Source organism: Leucoraja erinacea, chromosome 6 (assembly GCF_028641065.1).
Source record: "Leucoraja erinacea ecotype New England chromosome 6, Leri_hhj_1, whole genome shotgun sequence".
Classification (NCBI taxonomy): domain Eukaryota; kingdom Metazoa; phylum Chordata; class Chondrichthyes; order Rajiformes; family Rajidae; genus Leucoraja; species Leucoraja erinaceus.
The window spans coordinates 79,538,974-79,547,546 of NC_073382.1; the positions used below are offsets into that span (position 1 = coordinate 79,538,974).

The following is an 8,573-nucleotide window of genomic DNA, read 5'->3' on the forward strand; positions in this document are numbered from 1 at the left end:
TCCTCGTACTATGCAGCATGAATATGGACTGGATGGAATGAAGTGATGAGCCTCTGATGGACTGGGCTATGTTCTCCCCTCTCTGCAAGTTTAGGTGGTCAAGAGCAGAGTAGTTTGGACACCAGGCTGAAGCTGCATCCCATCAGAACACTTTCTGTAGCGCATCAGCACCAAGTTCAAGAGAATCCTCATAGACAAGCTGAAACCTCCCAGATGCCAAAGAACATAAAAATGCTGATGCACATTTTTTGAACACATCAGTGTGAATGGATCAGGTGATATGGACGCCTCAGTCTGGTTCCTATTCTCAGATCAGAAATCAGATTCATTTACGAAGAGAGGATATTTGCTATGATTTAGTAACTAAAACATGCGGATTAAGGAGAAATCTGACATGAATGACCTTGCAACTATTATTCAGACAAAGGCTAATTTTCTTAAATGCTAAACCACTTACTATTGAGGAAGAGAGAGATGGATATTATGATGGAGAATACCGATGGAATCATTTGAATGAATCGGTGAAGTTTCTTTCTCTGCTATTTTAATAGGTTCAGTTGCCTAATTAATGTAAATAGCTAAAAGCTAATTCCTGAGGATGGCTCGATTATAATTACGTATTGTCTTTCCACTGTGGTTAGCACCCAACAATAGCTTTTTGCTGCACAAGTGATAATAAACTAAACTAAACTGTTCATTAGTGAGAAGAGCAGTATTAGGCCATACAGCCCACTAAGTCTACTCCACCATTCAATCATGGCTAATCTAACTTTCCCTCCTCACCCCATTCTCCTACCTTCTCCCTATAGCCCCTGACACCCAAACTAAACTAAAACTGCTGTATTACTGTTGGAAGTGAATCATTTTCATTTATATTTGTCTTTCACAAGAAGGTTTTGATGCTTCCAAAGTGTGGTCATTTAGACAGACGGTGCAATCAGGTTGTATGCATATACATTCCACAAATAGTAAGCACATTTAAATGTACTCAATCTAGTGTGTGAAGAAGATTCAAGAGCATTAAAAAACAGTGATAAAAATGTATGAAGTGGAGTAGTCCTGGATGCCACACTAACAATGTATATTTTTTGAGCTAGGATAAAATAAGATGAAGCATATTTACCTCAAAGGCAGCCATGCCCACATCCCTGAAGCATAACGCGTGCCAGATCTAGAATATGTTTGTTGACAATCTTAACCAGAATGTGCCCACCAAAACCAAAACACCACCGCTCAGTCTGCCTAAACCTACCTGATCTCCCGGTTGCTAAACATTTTAACTCCCCCTCCCATTCCCACACTGACATTTCTGTCCTGGGCATCCTCCACCGCGCAAATTGGAGAAACAGCATCTCATTTTTTGCTTGTGCAGCTTACACCCCAGCGGTATGAATATTGACTTCTGTAACTTCAAGTAACCCCTGCAGTCCCTCTCTCTCCCTCCATCTCTCCCCCTTCTTAGTTCTCCGACTGTCCCCCTGGCTTCTGACTGATCCCCTGATTACATTTTATCTCGGTATGCTTCATTGTAAACTTCTCCCAGCTTACAATGATCTATTCTACATCCCCTTTGATCTCTCGTTTTCACACCTTACCCTTTCTTCCATCTCCCCTGACTCTCAGTTTGAAGAAGTGTCTCAACCCGAAACATCACCTATTCCTTCTATCCAGAGATGCTGCCTGTCCCGCTGAGTCCCACATTTTGTGTCTATCTTTGGTGTGAATCAGCATTTGCAGTTCCTTCATACACATATTTGCTTCCTATTGCAACATTTCTATATTCCACTTCATCACAGCTTGTTATTGTTTGATAAAATAATGTTACTTTGTCAAAAAATCCTGAACTTTCTATTAATGTTGCAAAAAAGCCATTCCACCACATGGTTCAAAAAGCCATCTTAATCAACAGCAATAAATGCTGACCTTACTGACAATGTCTAATTCCCCCCATACATTGGAAAGATAGTTGTGACCTTTAGTTTACTTTAGTTTAGTTTGGAGATACAGTGCAGAAACTGGCCCATTGGCCCAATGGGTCCGCACCGACCATTGATCCCCGCTGTTAGGCGGCAACTCTATTGCTGCACAACTGTGTCACCCTGTGATCGCATCTAAATTGGGATGTATCTGATAGCATAGCACCTCTTTAGCAGTGCATTGTACCAAAGAGCCAGTCTGTATTGTGTAGTTAGCTCTTTCAAATGGTATCAATTCATGTCCTGCTGGAGAAGATTTAATTATAGCTGCAGTCTTCACCAGTTTCCAGTGCCAAAATGCTGCAAATGTTTTCCATAATGTCACCTCAAAGGCATTCCAGGACTAAGACTCTGGGCCTTCTTCCTGTCTCCTTGTGCTCATTCTGCTAATATGTGGTTTGGTGTAGATGAACTATTAAGAAACAGTTAGACAGGTGTAGATTAGTGTCACTCATACTATTGCTCTGCCCAAAGGCTTATTAGAGATCTCTCTCTCTCTCTCTGGCAGACTAGTAGTTTGCAAGTAGAGATGATAACACATTGTGTTTCCTCTACAGAGTTGTTAATAAAAGAATATTAATTCTAATCACTACGTGTGAGTCTGATCATTTCCAACATGGATAGGACAGGTTTGGAGGAATATGGGCCAAGCGTGGGTGGGTGGGACTAGTGTAGCTGGGACATGTTGGCTGGTGTGGGCAAGTTGGGCCAAAGGGCCTGTTTTCGCCCTCAGTTCGGTAAATCCGACCATACCGTGGTGCTGCTTCTTCCTGCCTTCAAGCAGCAATTGAAGAGCACACCCGCAGAAGTGAGGACAGTACAGAGCTGGTTGGGAGGGGGCAGAGGAACAACTCCAGGAGTGTTTGGAGTCTGTAGACTGGGCAATGATCAAGGACTCGGCAACGGACTTGAACGAATATGCCACAGCGTTACAGACTTTTTAAAGAAATGTATGGAGTATTGCATCCCAACAAAAACCTTCCGAGTGTTTCCTAATCAGAAACCTTGGATGAACTTTGAGATCCGCACTCTTCTGAAGTCCAGACACAGGGCATTCACGTCCGATGATAGAGTGGCCTACATGAAGACCAGATACAACCTTGGTAAGGCCATCAAAAAGGCCAAAAGGGACTTTGGCTCCAAACTGGAGGATGAGACAGATGTTCAGCAGCTGTGGCGGGGCCTGAATGCAATCACCTCCTACAAGACGAAACCAGGAGGCAGCTCGAATGTCGGCGAAACATCACTCACTGACGAGCTCAATGTGTTTTACGCACGCTTTGATAGAGAGAATACTGATGTGCCATCCCGAGCCCCCATTCGCTGTGATGGTATTTCAGTCTCAGTCACAGAGGCCGACGTCAGAAAATCCTTCAGAGGGGTGAAGCCCTGAAAAGCACCTGGTCCTGATGGTTTACCCGGTCGTGTCCTAAAAACCTGTGCGGACCAACTGGCTGGAGTTTTTACGGGCATTTTTAACCTCTCACTTCTGAGGTCTGAGGTCCCCACCTGCTTTAAAAGGGCATCAATTATACCAGTGCCCAAGAAGAGCAAGGTGACGTGCCTCAATGACTATCGACCAGTGGCACTAACGCCGGTGGTGATGAAGTGCTTTGAGAGGTTGATCATGGAGCAAATCAACTCCTACCTCGACAAAAACCTGGACCCACTGCAGTTCGCGTACTGCCACAACAGATCAACGGTGGATGCGATCTCGCTGGCCCTCCACTCCGCTCTGGACCACTTGGACAACAAAAACTCATATGTCAGGCTGTTATTCATCGATTACAGCTTAGCATTTAACACAATCATCCCCTCCAAGCTGGTTGCCAAACTCGCAGATCTGGGTCTCTGCGCATCCCTCTGCAATTGGATCCTCGACCTCCTCATTCACAGACCACAGTCTGTTCGTATTGGTGGAAATGTGTCAGCCCCGATAACCATCAGCACGGGAGCACCTCAAGGCTGCGTGCTCTGCCCCCTGCTGTACTCACTCTATACTCATGACTGCGTAGCTGGTCACATAGTGCGAACTCCATCATCAAGTTCGCTGACGACACCACTGTTGTGGGCCGTATCACTGATGGGGATGAGTCGAAGTACAGAAGAGAGATAGAGCAACTGTCCATATGGTGCCAGCACAATAACCTGGCCCTCAACACCAGCAAAACCAAGGAACTGATTGTGGACTTTGGAAGGAGTAAGATGGGGACCCACAGCCCCATTTATATTTATATGGTTGAAAGCGTCAAGAGCTTCAAATTCCTGCGCGTGCACATCTCTGAAGATCTTTCCTGGTCCGAGAACACTAATGCAATTATCAAGAAAGCTCATCAGCACCTCTGCTTCCTGAGAAGATTACAGAGAGTCAGTTTGTCAAGAAGGACTCTCTCTAACTTCTACAGGTGCACAGTAGAGAGCATGCTGACCGGTTGCATCGTGGCTTGGTTCGGCAATTTGAGCGCCCTGGAGAGGTAAAGACTGCAAAAAGTAGTAAACACTGCCCAGTCCATCATCGGCTCTGACTTTCCTTCCATCGAGGGGATTTATCGCAGTCGCTGCCTCAAAAAGGCTGGCTGTATCATCAAAGACCCACACCATCCTGGCCACACACTCATCTCCCTGCTACCTTCAGGTAAAAGGTACAGGAGCCTGAAGACTGCAACAACCAAGTTCAGGAATAGCTACTTCCCCACAGCCATCAGGTTATTAAACCGGGCTCGGACAAAACTCTGATTATTAATAACCCATTATCTGTTATTTGCACTTGATCAGTATATTTATTCATGTGTGTATATATTTATATTATGGTACTTGGACACACTTATCTGTTTTGTAGTAAATGCCTATTATGTTCTGTATGCTGAAGAAAAGCAAGAATTTCATTGTCCTATCAGGGACACATGACAATAAACTACTTGAACTTAAACTTGAACTTTTTTCCACGCTATCATTCTTTGACTCTATCACTCTAAAGGGCCTGTCCCACTGCACAAGGTAATTCAAGAGTTCTCCTGAGTTTCCCCTGATTCGAACTCGGAGAATTACGGTAATAGCCGTTCATAGGTACTCGGTCTCTCGTGGACATTTTTCACAGTGCTGAAAAAACTTCACAAGCTTATCGGGTTTCCCGAGTACCTGCCGCTAAGTGGCGTCCCGAGCTCCGACGTATCAGCTACGTACATTCTACGTACTTACCACGAGTTTGATTTTTTTTAAACTTGGGAGAGCTCTTGTGTAAACTCATACAGCGGGACAGGCCCTTAAGGGAGCAGCATTAAAAAGAAAACACTAAGTGCTCGAGGAATTCAACAGGTCAGGCAGTATCTGTGGAGGGAATGGATAGGGAATGCTTCAGGTTCGGAACGTTCTTGATACTGATTAAAAATTGGGTACATTGATGAACAAGTACTACTGCTGCATCCCTTACCTGTGTTAGTAATTGAAAAATTGTCATGCACCTCAGTGGTGTCGGCAGAGTTATTCTGAGCCCATCATGCAGATGTCAACAAGACATAATTGTTAGCAGTAATTAGTGTGCCCTGCTGCAGTATGGACCTGAATGCTAAGCAAATACATGTGGTTAACAAATGTTTCAACAGAAGGTAAGTAGAACAGGTTGAAAGGAAATGCTTTGCATTTTACTTCGGAGTCACAGGTAAGTTTTTATTTCTTACCAGGTTGAGTTTTCTTGCAGGAACCTCTTCTTACAGAGGTTTCCTGCTGGATGTTGTAGCGCAGTCCGGATGAGCCGTGGGGAAACTCCGGTCCAGACCACGGAACGTGGGTAGCTGGCGGACGTCGGGTGCGCTATTCCAGCTGCTGACAAGGCGGTCAGCGGCTTTCAGACCGCTGAGTTTCCCGTGGAGGGGTATGTCCATGAGGAAGGTGGTATCAGGGTGCCGACTGTGAGCACCGTAGCCAGTGCCGGATTTAGATGAAGAGAGGCTGTTCCACTTGTGAGGCCCCCAATGACCGGACAGCCATGGTGGCCAAATCTCCCACAATTCAAAGTGATGGAGAAAGTGCCCAGCGCCGACCAGTTGCCGTTGTAGTGCGCATGCGCAGGGCGGCCAATGATGAGCTGGCCGTGGTTGTGCGCATGTGCGAGGCGGCCTGCCGTGCCAGCAGATGAGGAGCGAGCGGAGCCCGGCGGCCCGGACACGGATAGCGGGGGGAGATGGAGAGAGAGAGTTAGGGAGGGGGGCCGCCCAGAGTTGAACGGTAGGTGTTCTGCCTTGGCCGGAGGCCCCCCTAGACCTCGAGGCCCATCAATTTTTTCGGGGGGGCCCCTAGAAAGTGGGGGCCCTAAGCTATGGCTTGTTTAGCTTATACATAAATCCGACACTGACCGTGGCTAATCCTGTGGGGAGGAAAAGTCATTTAAAAGTAAGCCCATGGACTCCGATGAGTCGGGCCAGGAGGATTCGTCGTCTGTGGATGTCTGGCAAAGATGGAGCACCTGATGGAAAGGATATTCCATCACGACATGCTCCAGGAGGAGCTTTATATCCATGGGTCACCACATGGGCCCGTGGCAGCAGCTCTGTTCAAGGGCTGTATAGGGAAGATCTGCTCCATGAAGAGGAGCCTTATATCCACGGGTCTTCTTGGGGGCCCATGGCAGCAGCACCTGGAGAAGGGCTGCATAATGTCTTCCTCATGGAGGAGGTGAGCTTACCAGGGCAGTTTTGTTCTGACCCTGAGGTTGGAGGTATTGCGGAGCATACCCCAAGGCATGAAAGACTGTTGAGACAATAAAAAAGAGCTCCAGCATGATATGCTCCAGCAAAGGGAGCTTTATATCCGCGGGTCTCTTCGGGGTCCCATGGCAGCAGCACCTGTAGAAGGGCTGCATGATGTCTCCCTCTTGGCTCCAGCAAGAGGAGAAGTGAACACACGAACACACAGAGTTAGTTTGTTCTGACTCCGAGATCAGAGGTATACCTGGTGAGCATACTACGAGGCACGGGCCTGCAGCAGCACCTTTTCATGGCTGTCTACGAATCCCCCTCTCTGTGAAGGGGAGTGCGAGTGGTCTGTGTAACTGACTTCAAAATTTTAAAGTATGTCTGTGGAACGTACTGGAATAAATGCGCACGGATTCAAGGGAGTCCTCGCAAACGAAGGTGGCAGAATACCCGGAAGAGGCTAGAGTTCCCCCCATGCAATAAATGTCAGGAATGAACAACGCTTCAGGGGTGACATTAAAGACAAGCCACCGAACCTTCTCTTGAGGTAAGATCTATTCAACAGGTAAAACCTGGATAAGGTAGCAAAAGCTGTCGGACCAATCGAGGAACCAACAACGAGCAAAGCTTAATTGTTGCAGCAACAACACACCCCACGCCTTCATTGGCAGTAAGCAGTTCACTGACGTTGGTGGTAGCATGAAAGCTGGACAGAGGTCTTAAATCCGAGACCCAAGTCGGGCTCAGGAAAAATATGAGACCATCTACAAGTTGATAATATTTACACTTGTTTTGTACTAATGATAATGATAACATGTGTTCAGTTTATGTGTTGTATGAAAATAGCATTCCCCTTGATAAGGATGGAAGGGGTCCTAGTGGCCTTTACACACACAAATGGTGGCATCTAACCATGTAAAACTGCTCAATACTAAGGTTCCGAGCACAGAATTGGGCCAGATTTGTCTTTACAGGCAAGCTTAGAATTATGTCCAGAGTTGTCTTTCGAGGCAGGCTCAGTTTTATGGCCAGGAATGGCTTTCGGGACTGGCTTGGAAAATGGGCCAGAGTTGTTGCTCGAGCAGGTAAGGAATTCGCAGGCGTGGCCTGTTCATTGTGGAAACAATGCAGAATGTCGTTTAACTCGCATGTGCAGTATAAATTTTCCCAAAAAAAGAAATTTTGCATCTGATTTCCTTAGGATGCTCCCATTTACAGAATCACCGGAGACATTTTGAAATGTATCTGGATAAGGCAATGGTAAAACATTGCAAAATGGGTTAACTTCAGTTCCCAGGTTATTTACCAGATTACTAAAACCGATGCTTGGACTGCTCAGAGCTCAAAAACATTTGTTATGTCTTGTCTGGAGGATATTCTATCACTGTATGTTGTTAAATTCAACTGTTTCAGCCTCAAACTATGTTTAAGAAAATGAAGGTGCTACCAACTAGATTTGTTCATCATTAGGATTTACCTTTAACTATTAAATAGCCTGTGTCTCTGCCCTGGGGTAAGAGGTTGGAATTAATAGGAGCCTCGAACAATCTTGTTGAGTTAAAACAGCCTTCTATTCATTAAGTATAATTGGCAATGCAGTGGCTGTAATTCAGCTGTGCAAATGGGGGAACTTACATCGTGCAAAGTAGTAATCTCTCAAATGCCATGTAGGTCTTATGATAGACCTTATGCTATTACCAGCTAAAGCTACCAAGATCATTATGGTAGACAAACATTATTCAGCATTGCTCCAGTTATCAGTGAAATTTCAGTTATATTATAAACTGATGGGGCTCTAAGATGGAAAATTATGAATGCCATCTAGTTCAGAGGCGGAGGAGATTTGCATCAATTAACAATTATTCAGTTATCGGTATGAACTACCTATACACACTAGGTGCATTCT

At 45.6% G+C, this 8,573-nt stretch overlaps 1 pseudogene; it reads left to right on the forward strand.

Moving 5' to 3' along the window:
- The first annotated feature begins 7,496 nt into the window (after nt 1-7,496).
- LOC129698497 (U6atac minor spliceosomal RNA) lies at nt 7,497-7,635 on the forward strand (annotated as a pseudogene).
- The last annotated feature ends 938 nt before the right edge of the window (nt 7,636-8,573 follow it).